Below are 19498 nucleotides of genomic sequence, written 5' to 3'. Positions count from 1 at the left end.
GGAAGTCCTATGTATAGATTTCTAAGGTATCTCCAAACTGTTCTCCATAGTGGCTGTACCAGTTTACATTCCCACCAACAGTGCAGGAGGGTTCAGAAAGGGTAATTCTAATGTGTAATTTACCCCCTGTAAACCGGTGTGCTTATCCACCTCTTTCTATCTCTCTGCCCTTCTGTGAAGTCTATCACCACAGCACTAGGGCCATTAGAGGGGAGGAACTACATTGGTAGAAAGCTGTGAAATAAATGGGGCTCTGGAGAGCCTAATGAAATATACTTTCCATACCCAATGGGCCCGCAGAGGGAAGAATCACCAGTTTACTGATGATGTATACGCTCCCTGAAATTTAGGTATAGGCCAGATTTTTCAGTGCAGGGTAAACTCACTTAATTCCATATTTAGGACATGTGGGTTAATGATTTCTGACAGTTTTACATGTCAGCCGGTAGTGCAGAGCAGCAGATGTAGAAGTGAGTGCTAGGCTAAACCCTGTAATTCAGCAACTGTGTTACTGTGGGCAAACCATGGAACTTAACTGCCCCTGAGTATAATCATGCATAATGCCTGCCCCACAAACCAATGGGTTTTTGTGTGTGTCAAACGGTTCATTACTTTATTTTTATTTTTATGTTTACTTTTGTCTTTTTTTTTTTTTTTTTAGGGCCGCACCCACAGTATATGGAGGTTCCAAGGCTAGGGATTCAATCGGAGCTGTAGCCACGGGCCTACTGCCACAGCCATAGCAATGCCAGATCTGAGCCATGCCTGTGACCCATGGCTCACCGGCAACGCCAGATCCCCAACCCACTGAGCGAGGCCAGGGATCAAACCCGCAACCTCATGGTCCCCAGTTGGATTCCTTTCTGCTACGACAATGGGAGCTCCCAGCTTATTACTTTAAAAAAGCAAACAGATAGCAAAGGAGCTTAGGCCAATTTAAGTGGGAAGTCATGTATACTTAAATTCTGGGACATCAAAACAAAATTTTAGGACACGTTCCTTTTGCCTTTGGAAAAAAAAAAAAAGCAGATGATGGGAGTTCCCTTGTGGTACAGTGGGTTAAGGATCCAGCATGGTCACTGCAGTGGCTGAGGTCACTGCTGCAGCATGGGTGTGATTCCTGGTCTGGGAACTTTTACATGTTGTAGGTGCAGCCTATATGTGTATGTATGTGTATACACACACACACACACATATATATACACATATACATACACACATATATACACATACACACATATATATACATACACACACACATATGTGTAAAGCAGATGCTATCTACGAAGTAAGGGCTAAGATTTTTGTGACCCTTCCACAGCAAGATCAGATTGCTGCTTAGACTTACTAGTCTAATTCCAATGAGGTCATATCCTTATCTTAGGAAACAGGAGAGGATATAAAGGAGGATGCAGTGAGGTAAATGCTCGTCTATATTCCTAGTAAGTCCTCTCTTTAGAGCACAGCTCTCTCTTTAGAATAAAATCCACTGCACAATAAAGTCCAAAATACCAGGGGCGGGGAATCTGCACAGAAATATTCACTGCAGAATGATGTGTAACCAAAAAAAAAAAAAGGCAAGAAAGAAGCCATATATGGAATAATCAATGAATTATGAACACCCATTGTATATCAGCCACTCTCCTGGACATTTTGCATATATTTTCTTACATAGTTTTCATACTCACCCTAGGAGACACTTGTATCCATACCCATATTACAGCAGAGGAAGCTGAGGCTCTGAAACAGTAACTCTCAAGTCACTTGTCTAAGGGCGACATGGGCAAGGTCTATTTAACCCACTCCACTGTGAATTCTTGCCATTCTTCCCCAGAGTGTAGACTCTGGAGAGATCATAGTGAGATGACAGGTGGTTAGGCGATGTGCTAGGTATCTTCTGTCTGCCCTTTCACCTTCATTCTACCTCCTTCTCTACCTGTCCTCAGCCCAGGAGGCAGACCTAGGTGCCCTGCAAAGGTAGACTCCCTCTGGCTACCAGGTGCAAGAGATCAGAAGGAGGAGACAGTGAAGCCAGTGTACTGGGTTAAGTGCATCTTAACACTCAAGGTCATCTCTCACATCAGGGTCACGGCTCCTTTTAGAGACGCTTTCTCCCCAGGTCCTGAAACCACACCTCCCATTTTCAGGCCATGGGATAACACTGCCCCACTAGCTCAGAATACTGCACAGGTATACTGTGGCTTCACACACTTACATAAATAGTCCCTTTCTGGAACTCTGCTCAATTACAGAATCAGTGTGTGCCATTGTGCAGACCCTGAAGGATTCAAGTGATAAGAAAATCCAAATAGAGGATGGGCAGGGATCAGAGTAGAGCCAGAGCTGAGGGTGGTCTTAAGGCAACACCAGGGATCTCCCATATGGTTCCTGTTCAGCCAAGTCAATACCACACAGATATTTCTTGATTCCACATGCTGTGGTCCAGAGGGGATGTGTTAGGTAAGGATCTCACAGTTTTATGGTGGAGACAGAGATGAGGTAAACAGGCAACGCAGGCTGGTGACAGGTACCACAATAGCAGTGCAAACAAAGTGCTGAGAGGGGCATGGGTGAGGGAGTATTTAACTCTGCCTTAAAGCAAAGGCTTCAAAGAGGAAGTGACATTTGAAAGACAAGTAGAATTTTGCAGGTAGAGAGAGCCAAAGGGCATCTAAGAGTAAGGAGCAACAAGAGTTGGCTGCCTCTGGGACCTCATATCTGGGGGAATTCAAACTGGTCTTTTCCAGCTCCCTTTCAAGGAGACTTTAAGTCTCCAGACCTCATGGTTGACAATGACAGCCCAGGATTTCACAGTGACGTTCTAGCAATTCCCTCCCAGCTGGGAACAGAATCCTAGCAAATGTATTTGATACAGCTTTGCGTGTTAAAGACAAGCTTCTGTAATGGAACTTGTCTTGGGACCAAAACTCTAGAATTCTGCATTAATTCATACATTTAACCACTCAGCATATACATGCCTCATTAATGTTCAAATAGGCAAATTCCAAACGGGGCAAGTCGTGCTACCCCCTCTCAAATACCACTCCAGGTAGTGAATAAAGACACTGAAGCCAGTCCAATCGTACAAGAAATTTTTTCCCCATCCGCCTCTTCCTCTCCATTCAATGTACAATTTAGTACATTTCAAAAGCAAAGTGTTAGTCAAAGGCAAGATGACCCTGGGCTCCTACAGGTCCAGAAAGCTGACCCTCTAGGGAAGATAAAAAAGGCCACTGATGATGTGGTTGAGGATTTCTTGAGTTGGTGTGATTTCATTCCCATGATCCCTATTGCAGAAGCTTAAGCAAAAGAGTAGGTCTATGACCTATTTTCCACATAGAGCTTTCTTTCCTATGGATCTCACAATGATACAGATGCTATCCTTTGGTGACTTTTAATCCCTTAATTTTTGCCCAGGGCATGGTTATATTAGTCTAATGAATATGGCAGGTGTTTGGGGCCAAGAGCAGGATAATGGCTCGTAGAGAGCTTGGAAGTCCCACAGATGTAGCCTCCTTTCCCTGACTCACCTGCTAACCTTGGGCAAGCTGCTTAACAAATCCATTCCTCAGTTTCTCCAGCCATAAAACCAGGATAATCATAGTTCCCACCAGAGCTATTCTTTGTCAGGCCCTTTGATGTCAGTTTCCCCAGACAAAGGGCTGTTATAATTATCCCGGGTGCAGTAACGAGGAAGGCAAAAAGCCAGGCTGATTTTTATAAGACTTCTCATTGACCAGTTTCCGGCTGCTGTTCATGAGTCATGCTGAACGATGGATACAATTTGTCAGTAGTGAAGCAGACTCACACTGGGGGCAGCAGAGCGGAAGCTGGGGAATATTTTTTTCAAGCTTCATGGGTTTGAGGGGGTATGATGACAAACTAGAGACAAACGATGTTCAGAGCTTGACAGTCGTGTATGCCCATCTCTTCGTGTTGCATGTGTGCTCTATGACCTTGAGCAAGTCGCCTAAATTTTCTGAGCCTGGAGTTCCTGTCGTGGCACAGCAGAAACGAACCTGACTTGGAACCATGACGTTGCAGGTTCGATCCCTGCCCTCACTCAGTTGGGTTAAGGATCCAGCGTTGCCGTGAGCTGTGGTGTAAGTTGCAGATGCGGCTCGGATCCTGTGGTGCTGTGGCTGTGGTGTAGGCTGGCAGCTACGGCTCTGATTAGACCCCTAGCCTGGGAACCTCCATATGCTGCGGGTGAGGCCCTAAAAAAGAAAAAAGACAAAAGACAAAAAAAAATTACTGAGCCTGAGTTCCTTTTTTTTTTTTTTTTCCGTCTTTTTAGGGCCTCACCCACAGCATATAGAAATTTCCAAGCTAGGGATCAAATCAGAGCCGTAGCTGCTGGCCACAGCCACAGCCACAGCAACACCAGATCCAAGCCAAGTCTGCCACCTACACCAAAGTTCACAACAACAGTGGATCCCTAATCCACTGAGCAAGGCCAGGGATCACACCCTCGTCCTCATGGATACTCGTCAGATTCATTACTGCTGAGCCACGATGAGAACGCCTGAGCCTGGGTTCTTTCATCTGCTCCTCCAGAATGTTGAAAGGTAGTCGTGCAAGGTGTCCACCACAATGCCTGAAATATTGTAGGCACGAAAATGTTAAGTTCTTCTCTTTGTATGAAAAAAGAAAGAATTTTTGAATAGTTTTAAGTTCACAGAAAAATCGAGTGAAAAATACACAAGGGCCCTATACACCCCATGCCCCCCAGACCCACAGCCTCCCCCACTATCAACTTCCCACACCAGAGAGGTAGATCTGCTACAATCTAGGAATCTACATCAACACATCATTCTCACCCAAAGTCCATAGTTTACACTGAGGTTCACTCTTAGCATTGTACATTCAGTAGCTTTGGAAAATGGGTAATGATGTGTTTCCAATATTATGGTATCAGACAGAATAGTTTCACCCCCCCTAAAATCCCTCTGTGCTCCACCTGTTCATCCTTCCCTCCCCCCATCTCCTGGCAAACCCTGGTCTTTATAGTGTCTTCATGGTTTTGCTTTCTCCAGAATGTCCTATGTTTGGAATCACGCATTAGGCAGCCTTTTCAGATTGGCTTCTTTCACTTAGCAACATACATTTAAAGTTTCCCCCATGTATTCTGTGCCTTGATAGCTCATTTCTTGAGAGAACTGAAGAATATTCCAGCTTCTGGAGGTACCATGGTCTATTTACCCCTTCACCTGTTGAAGGACATCTTAGATGCTTCCAAGTCTTGGCAATAACAAATAAAGCTGTTATAAATGTCCATGTGCAGGTTAACAAGTCCGACTAGGAACCATGAGGTTGCAGGTTCGGTCCCTGCCCTTGCTCAGTGGGTTAACGATCCGGCGTTGCCGTGAGCTGTGGGTTGCAGACTCGACTCGGATCCCGCGTTGCTGTGGCTCTGGCATAGGCTGGTGGCTACAGCTCCGATTCAACCCCTAGCCTGGGAACCTCCATATGCCGCGGGAGCGGCCCAAGAAATGGCAAAAAGACAAAATAAATAAATAAATAAATAAATAAATAAATAAATATCCATGTGCATAGATTTGGTATAAATATATGGGCATATATTTTCAACTGATTTGCATAAATACCAAGGAGCCAGATTGCTGAATTGTCTGGGGGAAAGTACATTTAGTTTTATAAGAAACTGCCCGATTGTCTTCCTCTGTGGCTGTACCATTCTTCGCTCCCAACAGTGATGAACGAGAGTTCCTGTTGCTCTACATCCTCACCAGCATTTGGTATTATCCATGTTTTGGATTTTTCACCCTTCTAATGGGTATGTACACTGTCTTTTTAAGAATCACAAATATGGAGTTCCCATCGTGGCTCAGTGGTTAACAAACCTGACTAGTAACCATGAGGTTGCAGGTTGGATCCCTGGCCTCGCTCACTGGGTTAAGTATTGACGTTGCCCTGAGCTGTGGTGTAGGTCACAGACTCAGCTTGGATCCTGAATTGCTGTGGCTGTGGTGTAGGCCGGCAGTTGTAGCTCCAATTCAACCCCTAGCCTGGGAACCTACATATGCTGTGGGTGCGGCCCTAAAAAGACAAAAGATTAAAAAAAAAAAAAAGGAATCACAAATATCAGGAGATCAACCTGAGAATCTTAAACACGCTGGCATTAAATCCAGAAACAGAGGGCAACAGAACCCCCAAATATTAATAAACCCCAAACCTCTACATTTTACAGAGATGTTATCTCCATTGTTCACTATATAACCAACTGGTATTTATCTCACCTTCTAGACAGTCTGTCTCAATGGCATTGTAATTCCATTCTAACCTGGTATCGACAGGCACACTCTGACTATGCCCAGAGCTGAGAAAGTGAGAAGTTTAGAATTACACAACCACCTACTTTCCATTTATTTCATCTGTAACTATCCAGCACCTGCTGGATTCTCAAAAGGCTTTGACATAAAATGAAATGCTTATGCAGAGATGCGGCCAGAGAGCCTCAGAGTAAGAGTCAGAATCAGATTGATAAAGGGTGGGAGAGCTTTCCTATTTGGAGAAAGTCGAATAAACCACGACACTGGGAAAGGTTTGCTCTTGGAACAGGAAGATGAGGAAGGAGAAGGGCAAAGACTCCAGCTTGTCTAGAGTGGAACTGGATCATGACTACCACAGTCTAACTGGATTAGGGTCCAGTTTCTTTTTTTTTTTTTTTTTTTTTGAGAATTTTTTATTTTTTATTTATTTTTTTATAATTTTTTTTATTCTCCCACTGTATAGCAAAGGGGTCAGGTTATCCTTACATATATACATTACAATTACATTTTTTCCCCCACCATTTGTTCTGTTGCAACATGAGTATCTAGACAAAGTTCTCAATGCTACTCAGCAGGATCTCCTTGTAAATCTATTCTAAGTTGTGTCTGATAAGCCCAAGCTCCCGATCCCTCCCACTCCCTCCCCCTCCCATCAGGCAGCCACAAGTCTCTTCTCCAAGTCCATGATTTTTTTTTCTGAGGAGATGTTCATTTGTGCTGGATATTAGATTCAGTTTCTGATCAAAATAGTGGAGGGGAAAGATCTATGCTTTGGTCAATACACTTTGCATAAGGACACCTGTGGAGATCTCGTGGAACACCCTTTAATCTCATTTGTTATGGTGCATTGCTTCCATTAGCCTGTGGTGAATGCATTTTAGAGCTTATTTAAGATGAAAAACAGAGCCATGTCTGTGCAGTGGAACTAAAATAAAGGACAATTTGGGTGGCCCGCCAGTTAAAATATTTGTTTTCTTTCTTTGTGTTTTTTATTTGCTTTATTCTGTTGTTTCTCCAAAATGAGGACATTGGAGAGCTCTTAAGTCCTTGTTGTTCTACACAAATATGACTTTTCCCTAAGATGGGATAAAATAATTTATCTCATTTGACTATGCTGTTATTTTGGGTATCATCTTAACTAGCAATTCAGATTAGCACATCACTCAAGGTTACAAAGGAAGTTTATGACATAAGCTAGGACAAGGATATGTATCTCAAGCCCTTTGTCCAGGTTATTAGCCATATTGAGTATTACTGGCAAAAATGAACAATAAATTATAATAGGAAAGGTAACTGATTTTGACAAAAAAAAAAGGAGGTAACTGAAATTCGTCTTTCCTCAGACCATGAGCATAATTTGCCAAGCGTTATTAATGGGCATCTTCACATCCTTAATAACCTTAATTGCTAATTAATTAAAAGATGATTGGATAAACAATAGATTATACTACAAAATGAAGATAGTGAAATTTCCTGTCATGGTGCCTAATGAACGTTCTGTATCCTACTGCCCTATTAATCTTTCAGCGCCTTGATTTCTGAAGTAAAGAAACCCAAGAGCCATTTTATAAAAATTAGAGTTAAATCAGAGCAACATTAGAGGACTTCTGGGTCAAGCTGTGTTGAGGGCCAGCCCCAGGCAAGCATAATTTAATTAAAGCAGAATAGAAAAAAATCACAGCAAATGAGACAGTCTGGAATAGTGACAAAAGCCTTGGTCTTAAAGTCAGAATACCTACATCTCGAACATTTACTATTATAGACGTGGTTGATTTCTCTGAGTCTCACTTTTCTTTTCTGTAAAATGGAGATGGTCAGTTCAGCTGAGAGTGACAGAGACATAAAAAAAATTAAGAATGGTTTAAACAAGACATAAGTTTATTTCTCTAACTCATAAAGGATTCAGAGGTAGACAGTCAGGGACTAAAGGCAGCTTTTCTTCACAGAGATTTCAAAGTCTAGTTTCATCCTATCTTGTTTTTCTTCCATGCAGTGAGCCTCTAGTTCCAAGATTGCCTCATAGTCCAAGAAGGCTGCTCCAACACCAGCCTTCATACCCACACTCAAGCCAACAGAAATAAATGCATAAAGAAAAAGGAACAAAGCATTTACACTGGATCTATAATAAGGAAAGTTCCCAGAATCGTCTAGACAACACCCTATAGCTCACATCCCATTGGCCAGAACTTAGTCATCTGGCTATACACATCTGCAGGGAGGCTGGAAAGTTTAGTATTATTCTGGAGAAGATTTTTTTTTTTTTACCACCTTATGAAGTGGGGAATGGAAATTGGAGCATAGCTAGAGCCCAAGATATAGCTCAAAGTGTTGTTTTGAAAGGCCAATGAAGTAATGGTTAGCTAGCAAAATATCTGCCTCAAAGAAAGTGGTCAATACCTGCTGGTTGAATCTGATGGAAAAAAGAGAAAATTCCTGAGAATCTTGAACCCTCGAAAAGAGTAATGGGAGTGTGCTTCCTTAGAACACCCATTGCAAAGGGATCCAAATTCCCCAGGGGCACTGATGAGCCAGGGAACAGCCTGTCTTTGAACAAAGCTCAAGTTTTGGAGGGACCAGGAAGTACTAATTGTCTTCTGCATCCTTTCCTCCTCATCTCCGATTGTAGTTTTCTCTTTCCAAAATCTTCTCTTGCTCCTTCTTCACCTTGCCAAGATTCAGTTCAAATATCTCCTCCTGCAAGAATTCATCCTAACATCCCTCACTGGGTTATGTACCTTTGCTGAATTATTGTTAAGAATTAATGCATATTGCTGGCATGGAAATATATGATGCCCACTAGATGCTCGTAGCACCCACACACACACACACCCCCACCCCCACACGCAAACATACTGTAACAACCTAAATTGTCCTTGAACATTTCCAAATGTCCCCAGGGGAATAAAATTGCTCCCTCAGCCCTGCCACACATAGACACAATTGGGAACCACCATTACAGAACAAGAAAGAAGTGGATTTAAATAAAAGATACTGTAAAAATCACTGAAGACCACTCTACAGAAACAGATAAAATTACAAATCCTGGAAAACAGTCTACTTCCGAAGTTAAAAATTTCTTCTCACTTTGTTTCCCCCTAAGAAAATACGATGGAGGATTCTAAAAACGAGTCTAAAACAACTACGGATCAACCATGTAAAAAAAAAAAAGTGTGAAAAGATGACTATTGTATATGGAATGAACGGGAACTTGCTGTATAGCACAGGTAAATCTATTCAGTGTTCTGTGATAGTCTGTATATGAGAATGGGTATGTGTATAACTGCATCATTTTGCTGTACAGCAGAAATTAATGCAACATTGTATATCAACTGTATTTCAATAAATTGTTTTAAAAGTGTGAAAGTCAGAGCATACGTGGAGAAAGAAAAAATCCTTAGCTTTGAACATGGAATCATTTCAGTATAAGGCAACTACATGAGGAATCTGACATAAACACTAATTTGATCTCGAACTGCTTTAGTGAAAGCAAGGAATTCAGGAGGAGGGATATGATCATTATACTTTGTGCTGCTCATCACAGTATGTTGGTAATATTGGATGCAGTTCTGGGAACCTCATTTCAATAATAACAGGGGCAAAGAAGAGCAGCTGGAATGGGGAGGAGCCATTCTCCAATCATCCAAGAAACATGCCTGGATGCTCGCTATGGTCCGTGTATATGGACACAGATGGATGGGACACTGACCCTTCTTTTTAGAAATTGTCATTTGAGTGAAAGGAGAAGATGTGTAACATACAGTATCACAAAAAGTTATACTAAAGAGCAGGACTGTGTTGTAGGAGATTTATGGAGGCACCAAATAAAAAGAGGTGACTTCTGAATCAGGAGTGTTGTGCTGGGCCTCTGTAGAGCTGTGTTTTAGAAAGATGACCCTGATGGCAGAAGTGGTAAGATCCCAAACAAAAGCAGTGGTAACAGAAATGGAGAGGAGGGATGTGTTGAGCCCAGTTGGAAGGTAGAATCATGAGAACTCAGGGACTGGGTGAAGATGACAGAGGATGGGGAAAGAAAGACGTCCAGGATAACTCTAGCTTAAAACATGAGAAAGGGATGAGGGATGGAGGCGGGGAGTTTGAGACAAAGGGGAAAAGAGAGAGGTTAGAGATTCAGAGAGAGAGAGGGGTTGAGAGAGAGGGAGAGAAAGAGAAAGAGGCAGTGGAGAGAGAGAGGAAGAGGGAGAGAGAAATCCAAACACCTTTTCAAGGGAAACCATATGTACAGCTGTCCCCAGACTGGTTACACCCCAAGAGTTCATTGCTATATGAGCTCTAAAAAGAAAAAAACCCTTTTTATCTTTAGCCAGCCAGGTTGAGCTAAGTTCATGGTCATTTGCTTCCCCGAAAGAATTTTTATTGTGAACATTGTCTAGGAAGCTCAAGCATAAAATCAGAAGTCGTTTCCAGACCAAAGAGCTATGTCAGTGAAGCTTTGAGACCAGTGTATTTTTATAAAAATGGGACATCTTTAGGTTAAAAAATAGCAAAATAACATTTGACATGCTAAAAAAAATAAACCTGGACAATAATAGTAACAAAGACACCTTTCATGGTAATGGCACTTGGGGAGTTAACCAAGCACAGAGGCATCAAAGGGGAGCATGTTTTTCTACAAGTTCCAGTATTATTTTCATTTAAAAAAATTTTTTTTGCTCTTTTTTTTTTTTTAGGGCCTCACCCTTGGCATTTGGAGGTTCCCAGGCTAGGGGTCAAATCAGAGCTACAGCTGTCCACCACAGCCACAGCCACAGCCACAGCAATGCAGGATCCGAACCGTGTCTGCCACGTACACCACGGTTCACAGCAACACCAGATCCTTAACCCACTGAGCAAAGCCAGGGATCGAGCCCTCCCCCTCATGGATGCTAGTTGGGTTCATTAGCCGCTGAGCCACGAAGGGAACTCCCGGTATTATTTTTAAAAAGTATAGATACTACTTCCTTTCAGGAATACACTAACAGAAAAAGAAAATGGAAAAAGCAGATAGTAAAATTTCCAAACCTGTAACAATTGAATTGGAAATACATATATACAACAAAATACCCCAAACCAGATTTTAATTCTAAATACTTTGGACCCTGCAAGCATCATAACGTCCTGGTATGGATCCTTACTTAGGATGCTTTTCAGAGCCTTTTAGTGCCTCCCCCTAAGACGGAGAGCATACTAAGCAGAACTGAAACATTCTTTATTACACCACTGGATCATGCTTTTAATAGGGGATATAATCTCATTACAAGCTCTAGTAGTCATCCAGATGACAATCTTAATTGCCAGTATAGGTAAAATTGTCATAATATATGCTTACCCTTTTTTTGGGGGGGGAGTAATAGCATAATTAAAAAAGAATTTTTTTTTCCTTAAGCAAGCCTTCTTGACCTCAGGCTATGCAGCCTTTTCCCCCACTTTTCAGTGAGGGATTTATATGGTATCAATTCTTGTTTTCAAGAATTCACTGTTTTTAAGATTCTCTTACATTTTAGCAAAGTCACGAAGTGGGTCACTCTCACCCCTCCCAAACGTTCCCTCTCCCTCCTCTTCTTCAAGTGTTTTCTGTGTAAACAATGTTAGAGAATAAACTTTGGAAAAGGAAGATCTGTGCTCATGTGCTGAGGTTCCATCACTTTCTACTTCTGTTGATCTTGAACAAATTTATCAGTGTCTCTGGAACTCAGTCACTTCATCCATGATATGGGACTGTAATTGCCTACTACACATGTGGTCCAAATGGGGAAAAATATGTGCAAGTGTTCTAAAACTGTGCACTTTCACACCATTTTAAAATGAATTTTTATTGATGGCTTATTATGAGTAATACACAGCAGTGACAAGTTTTTCACCCTTCAAAAGCAGAGCCTCAGGTTTAGACAGGATCTTAAGGACTCCCAAGTGTCAAGGGCATTCCTTTGAGTTAAATAGCCATTCTCTTGCAATTTCCTCTTTAAAGCAGGTGTACAGCTTCCACAGAGCATGTAAGCCAGGAATGGAACCCAACCCTAGAGTCTTGGACAGGATGGGATTAGCAGGTTATCAATGAGGATCAGAGGTGGGGCACACGTGAGCTACTGTTGGGAATCAGATCAAGGTGGAAGAATGAGCATATGCTCCAGACAGAGTATGAGGGTGATGACTAGGAGCTAGGAATGGGTTAGAACCAGAGATAACCAGATGATGAGACATCCTGGATCTGGATGGGAAAGTCCTCGAGACTTGGTGAAACTTTGGAACTTATTCAGGTTATTAAACCTTTGGATATTGAAGGCCCTCAGTTGACTAAGACCAAATTCTCACGGTCATTACTACTTTCTATAGATCCCTAACTCAGGGAAGATCCATGAGATGCAATTCGAATAACTGCATGACTTTTTAGTAACATAATTATATGAGACTTCGAATTTCTCTAATTTTAATTGCATTTCCTACTCTCCCTCCTTCAGACTGTGACACTGGCACTCAGTGCAGAGTCAGAACTGAGCACAGCCCCCAAGAAAAAAAGTTAATAAACATGAACTTAGGTCTCTCATGTGCCATGCAGAGCTTGACAAGGGCAATATGAAGCTGAAAAGACAGACATGGCCCATGCCCTCACGGAACACATGGTCTGACCATGAAGACAAGCCCTTAGAGGCAATTCTTCAAAACACTGCTGTTGGTAAAGCACTGGTAGTGAAGGGCGAGCAGACACAAGGAGGAGACAATTAACTGGAATGGGACTGATGGACACAGATGCTGCTGCAGGAGGAAGAGCCTGATGAGAGACCTCATCCCTCGGGAGCCTGGCAGGTGCCGTCACGTTGCAATCCCATCATCAGACCTCAGAAAGATTTTTCTCCAGGGAAGAAGAGCACGAAAGCTCTGCTTATAAAAAGTGAAGCAGAGCAAGACCACCACCAATGGCCATAACAGTGTGCGCAGCTCCAGAGATCTCTCTCCATCCACGGCCCTGAAGCCAAGAAAACAGGGGAAGGAGGCATGTGCCAAGTTAGCCAAGGGGATTCTTCTAGGATAAGGCATGGTGAACAGAATAGACTTGAGCCCCATCAAGTCTTCCTTAGCATGTGTCGCGGGTAGTCATGTACAAAAATCAACAATAACACAGCTAAGATTTCCTGGACACCCACCAGGTGCTCAGTGCTATTCTAAGATATGCATATACCTTAGAATAAAACATTTTCAACACATGTATCTTAGAACAGATACTCACTTATGTGTGTGTGAAGAAGCATTCATTTACTCTTCATGGCAATCCTACAAGATGGGTACGATTTTGTCCCCATTTGACAAAAGAGAAAACTGGGACTTGGGGAGGTACAAGGTTGTTTAGCCCCAGAGCCCATGAGAACAAGTGCCTTGGGAAGGGAGAGATGGTTAATCACCGAGGACCCACACGGTCCATCAGAGAAGGGCTAAGAGAAGCAGCCTTCCTCTCAGTTTGGGGATCAGCACTTTTGTTGTGTTTATGGATCCTGGGACCCACAACTATCCTCTCAGGAATGATGCAACAAAAAGTTAGTTCTGAAGCCAACAGTTCATGGAACCAGGACTGTCGATACAGTGGCTTGTGTCAATGTAGAAAGCATTGGAATAACCTGCATCTCACTGGATGCTCCTGAGAAACAGCTGGGGTGGGGGTGGCTGACCAGGTCTGACAGGTGCCTTGGGCAGGATGAACACAGATAAAAATTCTGAATTGGAGTTAATGTGCATCTCGTGCTGGTCACCTGTCCCAAAAATGAAATTCAGGTCCAAAACATCTAGCCTATATTAACCTTTTATGTTTCCAAATTGCGGCCTTAATCTCTTTCCATCAGCTAACTTCTAATTGCATCAGAGACCCCACAAACTTATCATTATTCCTCTCTGAGGCCCTGAAGCAAATCACTGTGTGCTCTCTGATTGGGTGCCCAGTTAGTTGAGTGGGGAAAAGGGAAAACACTTCCTCACTACAGTGCCTTGAGAATTCTCAAGATTCCTGCACACCACACTTTGAAGGTATGGTACTCCCCTCAATGAAAACATGCCCCTTGATTATCAGGATGCATAGGGTGCAGGAGGAAGGGGAAAGCCAAAGTTTGTCACTGCTCTTGCTTGTATGAGCTTCTCATTCATTCATTCATTCATTTAAAAAATAATTCTTGGAGTTCCTGTCATGGTGCAGCGGAAACGAATCCAACTAGGAACTATGAGGTTGCAGGTTCGATCCCTGGGCTTGCTCAGTGGGTTAAGGATCTGGCATTGCTGTGAGCTGTGCCGTGGTGTATGTTGCAGACGTGGCTCGAATTTGGCATTGCTGTGGCTCTGGCAGAGGCCAGCGGCAACAGCTCTGATTGGACCCCTAGCCATGTGCCATGGGTGCGGCCCTAAAAAGACTAAAGGCAAATAATAATAATAATGATAATTCTTAAGCACTTACTATATGCCAGACATTGGACAAGTGCTAAGGCATCAATGGCTGAGAAAAACACATCTTCAAGTAGCCCTTAAGTAGCCTCCAAGGAGCTGCTGGTCTATTTAGAGCAGTGGTTCTCCATCCTGGCTGTGCATTGCAATAACCTGAGAGACTTTAGAAAAGACCCATACCTGCAGGTCCCTTCATGACTCAGCAGTTAACGAACCCAACTAGGATCCATGAGAAGGTGGGTTCAATCCCTGGCCTCGCTTAGTGGGTTAAGGATCTGGCATTGCTGCGGCTGTGGTGTAGTCCGGCAACTGCAGCTCCTATTTGACCCCTAGCCTGGGATCATCCACATGTTTCTCAGGTGCAACCCTAAAAAGAAAAAAAAAAAAGACCCAAACCCAGCGACCTCACTTCAGGCCAATTAAATCAGAATCTATGAAGGTAGGACCCCAGCATTTGTATTTTTTAAGCCCCCTAAAGGAGCGTGTTACCTAGAGAGAGTTGAGAACTGCTGGTCTAGAATGAATCAATTACCCTTTCTCTAAGAGCATTTGTTAGAACACTTCATTATAATTATAGGAGATTCTTGGCATCTGCAAGAAAGACCCTGGTCATTTTGTCCATCAAGAGTGGATATTGGCAACCTCTTTAAGGCACAAGCTGGAGCTCTTGAACGAGTAGGCTGAGTATAAAAATGAAGACTGGGTGACTCTTTGGTACCCAGGACTCCATGCCTTTTGAAGAAGAGCTTAACATCAATCTTTGCATTCTCTGTGCATAGACAAGAAACTGACCATAAATGATCAATTAATAAATGAGGGTGGGAAAGGACATGTTTTGTTTCTATTTACCTGGATCTCTTCCTCCAAGAATTGCTCTCTAGCATTTGAAGAATTTCCACTCCTTCCCTCTCTGTGTCCATGTGATTTTTGATAGGGCTACCCTCAACCTCTTGGCTAAAAATGATATCACTTGCCCCAGATCAGGCTAATGGGTGACCCTGTATACTCTTCGCCTTTGACCTATGCCAGACCACTTAATGTCTTAATGTCATAACCTTTTGCTAGAGCTGCCAGACATCATCTTTGTCCCTGGTTACTTAGCTAGTATATGGTAAAATAGAGTTTCAGGTTCTGGTGGACTTCTAGCCATTGGCTGGGGAAACTCTGGCTGAGAATAAGACTGAGGCAAGATTCTTGATGATCTTATTTGAACACTTCCATCCAAGTGAGTTTGAGCCTCTACTCTCGATCTTTTCATTGCGTGGGCTAATAACTTCCCATTTTCGGCTTAAGCCTATTTGAATCAGATTTCATCTCTTTTAGTCAATACAGTACACAAATGAATGAACTATCTGCTCCCTAATTTTCAAGTAAGAAAACAGGAAACAAAGCACAGCTTCTCCTCTTGCCTTCTAAGTTATTAAGAAGGATATATAGTGAGAACTGAAAGCACTGGTCCATTCGTCTAAAACAAATTTTCCCAAAATGTGCTCCACATAATATTAAATTTTCCCATGTTCAGGAGAGTTTAGGATGAAACTTTTAAAAGCTTTCTTTAAATGCAAAATTTCTCCAAACTTAAGTGTATCAGTGAGAACTGTAAATCTTTCACAAGAACTGAAGTATGCTGCACTTTCTCAACGTATTTAAGTACAGAACTCTTCTTTGGTCCAGTATCTCCTGGGACTAGAGTTTCTTTAGGTTGCAGTGTCGTTCAAGCTGCAACCTAAATAAGGTTCTTCCCTCCGCCTGGAACACTTTTCCCACACACTCACTCCCGAGCCTGTCCAATTAGTGCTCAGCCATCATGCCTCGGCTTAAATAGTATTCTCTCCAAAAAATCTTTAACAGAACCACTGCTGTCACAGCCCTCCAACCCCCAAAAGAAGGTTGTTTATGTATACTTATCATTTGCTCTCTGAAACTCTATACTGCCTCTTTTAAGGTAATTAACACAGAGAGGTAGAATTATCCATACATTTCCCATTTAAAATACATGGAAGCCATTCTACAATATGTCTCCCCATGACCCTCACCCACCAGTAACCATGATCTTCTGTAGCACCCCCACATCGATTCATGGTTGACCCAATAAAATATGGCAGAAGCAAAGATATGCGACACCCGAAGTTAGGTCATAACAGGCACTGAGGCTTCTACCTTAGGTTCTTGAATTGCTTACTCTGGAGAAAGCCAGCCACCACGCTATGAGAACACTCAGGCATCCTTGCAGAGAAGTACTAAGCCCCTGGCTGACAATCAGCACCAGTGTGCCAGTCCTGGGGGAGTGGCAACTTGGACAGGGATCTTCCAGCCCCGGCTAAGACTTCAGAAGATGGAAGCTCCAGGCCACATCTGACTATAATCCAGTGGGAGACCACAAATGAGATCTGTCCAGCTGAGTCTTTCCCAAATTTCTAACCCACAGAAACCATGAGACTATAAATTCCTAAAAACTGAATTGCGTGCTATTATACCACTCCCTTCCCAGTACAAAATGCATAGCGCATACACCCACACACACACACACCCACACCCACACATATGCATGCACACAATATAGGGAATTCAATTATAGCAGCTGAAACATAAAAGGCACTGAACATTATAAAATGGATAACTAATAAATTATTGAATAAAATAAATTGCATACATATATAAATATACACAGATGCTGGGGCTGGCAGATAATCTGGATTATGAAGTAAGAGAGGAGAAACATTCCTTCTATGTTATTCAAGACTTAAATCCTCATAAGGCTCTCAAGTAAGAATTCAAATATGTCACTGTGACAATGGCCCCAAACTGGGAAGTTTGGGAGACTGGACTTCCGCATTTGAGTGGCATGGTTTTAGGCAAGCATCGCACCCTCCCCGAGTCTCAGCCTCCTGTGGCAGGAAATAAAGGAGTCTGACGGAGGTGTTTTCAAAGGCTTTGTCCACTCTAACTTCCAAGGACGCCAAGAAAGCGAGCTTGGTAGAGGTCTGGGACCAACAGAGCAGGATGGGAGTGGGACTCAGCTGGGCTTCCACAGAATCCTGTTGTGACAGAACCAAGGAAGGAAGACTCTGTCACCTGCTGAAGACCTTTCTTCCTCACTCCACTGTTTTCAGTATTGGAACGGGCAGAATGATAAGCCCCCAGTTCATAAGGTACAAATCGAAACCATCAGAACTATGGTTGGGTCCTGATCCTGCCCCCCTCCCAGGACTGTTTGGATGGTGCTCTTGGTCTTTGGTTGTGGCAGTGGAGGTGGTGTGGTCCCCCACAGCCATTGGCGCCCTACGTCTCCGGCTCAGTCCTCAAAGAACGGCTCCTGCCAATGGTCTCACATAGTCAACTCTTCACAGATACAACAGCTGCTTTCTAAGAACACAGTGTAGCTCTTAGGCAGTCTGCCTAGAAATTCTTTTCCACTGAATTCCTGGAAGAGGCTGCTTGATTTTTCTCCACACCCAAGACTCAGAGGAGCCCAGCAGGCCAGAAAGCCAAGAACAGCTACACACTGCACCTGAGGAAATTGTGTCTGTACAACCCTGGCTCCTGTAGGGGGTGGAGGAAGCTGTGAATGAGACCAAGGAAGGAGAGACCACCATTCTGGCTTCATATTATGTCGGGAGTGTTCCGTGGAGACTGGACTTGAGGACATGATATTTGCTGAGTACTTGCCTGGTGTCAGGCATGTTATATTTGTATCTCATTTAATTCTTCTGAGTCCTAAAAGGTGTGCATATTTTTATCTATTTTATGATTCACAGAATATTGGGTCAAGTACCCAGAAGGGTCTTGTCCCAGTCTAAGTCCTCCTTGACTTCTGGGCTTTCTTGCTTCTTAAGCGAAGTCACTGAGGATGTGAGTATATGTGCGTGTATACATGTGGCATAGAGGAAGGGTAGAGAAATAAATATATTCTAGGGCACTGATTGGCAAACCATGGCCCATGGGCCAAATCCAGCTTGCCACCTGATTTCGTAAAGTCTTGCTGAAACACTGCCATGCTCATTGATGTACACATTGTCTGTGGCTGCTTCTACACCACCGCACTCAAATGGAGTAGTGCAATATGGTCTGCAAAGCCCAAAATATTTACCGTTTTGCCCTTTAGAGAAAAAGTTTGCAGGCTCCTGCTCTATAAGGCTGTGGTAATATAAGGTGGTATTGTAACTGCAGGTCTGAGACTGGAAAGATATAATTACATTTTCTGGCATTGCTTAAATATTGGAAAGAATTTGAAAATTACCAAATAAGTCTCATGATTCAATGTCCATTTTCTGGACAAATGAGACTGATGTTGTTCTCATATTCTAGAAGTCACTAACAGAGCTGGAGCTATCTGTAAACTAAAACCAGACGTTAGTGTAGAGCCATGTTCCATAAAGTTACTGTCGTACGGGTTAATTGTTACACCATGACCGGAAAGAGTCAGTGGCATATTAATTCAAAAGAGCTGCTCCCCCCCAATCCATACTCAGGGATGATTGAACAAGTCAATCAGGCAAGAAAAAGTGCTCATGAGTCTCTAAGTGGAAAGCCTCTCACTGCCCTCATCAACCTCCAATCCCAGGGCATGAAGCCTGGCATTCAAATTCTTGAGATCAGGAGTTCCTATAATGGCTCAGAGGTAACAAAGCTGGCAAGTATCCATGAGGAGGCATGTTCAATCCCTGGCCTCGCTCCATGGGTTAAGCATTTGGCATTGCCAGAGCTGTGGTGTAGGTCACAAATGTGGTTCTGATCCATTTTGCTGTGGCTATGACTACAATTTGACCCTAGCCTGGGAACTTCCATAT

At 43.0% G+C, this 19498-nt stretch overlaps 1 long non-coding RNA gene across 1 annotated transcript in view; it reads right to left on the bottom strand.

The window, feature by feature from the left end:
• LOC110260224 overlaps positions 12081–19498 on the bottom strand; it is a 41479-nt gene continuing 34061 nt past the window's right edge. Inside the window, exon 4 of the long non-coding RNA XR_002343104.1 lies at positions 12081–13251. This is a non-coding gene — a long non-coding RNA (uncharacterized LOC110260224). The remainder of the gene's footprint in view (positions 13252–19498) is intronic.

The sequence above is a fragment of the Sus scrofa genome, chromosome 4 (genome assembly GCF_000003025.6).
Source record: "Sus scrofa isolate TJ Tabasco breed Duroc chromosome 4, Sscrofa11.1, whole genome shotgun sequence".
Lineage (NCBI taxonomy): Eukaryota > Metazoa > Chordata > Mammalia > Artiodactyla > Suidae > Sus > Sus scrofa.
This window is presented reverse-complemented; position numbering and strand designations above follow the sequence as displayed.